We start from the raw sequence: 2,500 nt of genomic DNA, 5'->3' as shown, positions 1-2,500 counted from the left end.
ATCATAGTACAGTCCAGAACAGTACAGTAAAGTACAGTAGAGTAAAACATAGCGTAGACTGCAATACAGCATTTGATAGTGTTGCGCTTCAACACCTTATAACAAACACCCTGTTACCTAATAATTTGCTACCCAAAACCATTTCTCAGCATGCGAGCTCAGTATGGTGTGTAAAAGTATTACATGGTAGGGCAGCGTTGTGTAGTGTAGGGTATGATAAAATTATCATATAGTATGGTATATATCATAGTACAGTCCAGAACAGTACAGTAAAGTACAGTAGAGTAAAACATAGCGTAGACTGCAATACAGCATTTGATAGTGTTGCGCTTCAACACCTTATAACAAACACCCTGTTACCTAATAATTTGCTACCCAAAACCATTTCTCAGCATGCGAGCTCTCGTGGAGTGGGGGTGGGGTGGGGGTGGGCAGGTGGGGGGTAAACTAAGGACTACGCTGACGTCGGACAGAGATGACGTCAGACGGATGACGTACCTCACGAAGAGCACGATGACAGTGACGATGACAACGATACCGACCACTGAAGCGAAGATGATGAGGAAATACATGGGGTCGAATCCTGCAAAAAAAAAAAAAAAAAAAAAAAAAGTACAATGGACAGGATAACAGAAGCGAAAAGAAGGACGGTTGTATGGTTTATTCACTAATAGACCATTGCCCCTCATGAAAGGGGTGTCAAAACATTCTTCGTAAACAGCGAATCATGCATTATGAAATTACATGCACTTTAGCTAACATAGATATATTATCCCTTCTCACCTAAGCAATATATTATACACATCATGAAACATACCGGATTTAATTGAACTATTTATACAGCTAAATAACATATAATAAACATCATGTATTATACATGCTTGGTTTACAGCGCTAAGTTATACACGTTGTCCATAATTATGTAAGTCGTGCTTAGATAAACTAAGACATAAGGATAGAAGCGAAGAGAGAGAGAGAGAGAGAGAGAGAGAGAGAGAGAGAGAGAGAGAGAGAGAGAGAGACAGACAGACAGACAGACAGACAGACAGAGAGAAATTGATAAATATCACTCATTCAATAAACAGATAAATATCACTCACTCGATAAATATCAATCAGTCAATCAAAACAAAATCATCATATGCCCCCCCCCCCCCCCCTCTCCCTACCCATCGCCCACCCAAAGACAAAAACAACAACAACAAAAAACAAACACAAAAAAACAACAACCCAAACACACACACACACACACAAAAACAAAACAAAAAACAACAACAACAAAAACCCCAAAAACACACAAACAAAAAAATTGCCCCCCACCTTCACTCTCACAGGTGGGGTCCATCAAGAAACAGGCGTCACCGCCCAGCACCTGACCACCCGGCCACACCACGCTCCCCGACTGGGTCACGGACCACGTGTCCGAGGACGAGGAACTCAAGTACAGCCACTCCACGAACTCTAAGCTTCCGTCATAGTCGTGCACCCGCGCGTCATACTGTCTGTCATCGCTGTCGTTGAGAACGACAACTCTTCCTGCACTTCCGTCGAACTCTAAGGAAGTGAAGAACGAGAAAAGATCAGAGGGGTCGGGAAGGGTGGTGGTAGTGGTGGAGGAGGAGGAGGAGGAGGAGGAGGAGGCCTTGTCTAGCATGTAGCCCAAGGCCAGTATGACGTCATGCAGGGCGCCGAGGTCACCGGTGTCGTTGACGTCATCGGATGATGACGTGGTTGTGGAGGAGGAGGAGGAGGAGGAGGAAGTTGTGGATCTTTTTCTTCTGCTTAATTTGGGGTGATTATGCGTGGTGTCGTTTTGTGGGAGCGTTTCTGAACCGTTCTGGCGATTTTGCGGTTGCTGTTGCTTTTCTTCTTGTCGTTGTTGTTGTTGCAGTTGTTGTTGCTGGTTGTGGTGTTGCTGATGACGTTGTGACAGTGGTGTGTTCCGGTGTTGATCATGTTGCGGAATGTGTTGCTGATGGTAGTGTCGCTGCTGAGTCGATATATTTTTGACTTTGTCTTCAAAACTCCACGAAGCATGGCTTTTAATCGATGCCGCCGCCGTTTCTGCACTATCCAGAGTAGAGGCTGCAGCTTCAACGTCATCGCCTGTGTCGTCGCCATCATCATCACCGACGACGCCGTGTTGTCTCGCAAAGCGGACATCATGCTCCTCTCTTTCCTGATACTCATCATCATCATCATCATCATCACTCCAAGACAATTTCACACCATCCACGTCAACCCCATCGCCTAACGCGTCATCATCCAATGACGTCACATCTCGCAAATCGACGTCTTCCCCATCACCTAACACGTCATCATCAAATGACGTCACGTCTCGCAAATCGACGTCATAGCTCTTCAACGCAGATCTCCGACGGCGTTTTTTTCGTCTTCTTCTTCGTCGTCGTCTTTTTCTTCTTCTCCTTGCTGCTGAGGTGACCGAGTCAGTCGAGGAGGTGCTGTTCTTCAAGAAGTCCATGGTCACGACGAAGACGCTG

The 2,500-nt window shown here is 45.6% G+C and overlaps 1 pseudogene; it reads right to left on the bottom strand.

Moving 5' to 3' along the window:
* The window catches only part of LOC143275488 (guanylate cyclase D-like), a 66,879-nt pseudogene that overhangs the window by 64,239 nt on the left and 140 nt on the right, over positions 1–2,500 (bottom strand).

Source organism: Babylonia areolata, chromosome 30 (genome assembly GCF_041734735.1).
Source record: "Babylonia areolata isolate BAREFJ2019XMU chromosome 30, ASM4173473v1, whole genome shotgun sequence".
Classification (NCBI taxonomy): domain Eukaryota; kingdom Metazoa; phylum Mollusca; class Gastropoda; order Neogastropoda; family Buccinidae; genus Babylonia; species Babylonia areolata.
Note: the sequence above shows the minus strand (reverse complement) of the source record. Positions and strands in the feature narration are given on the sequence as shown.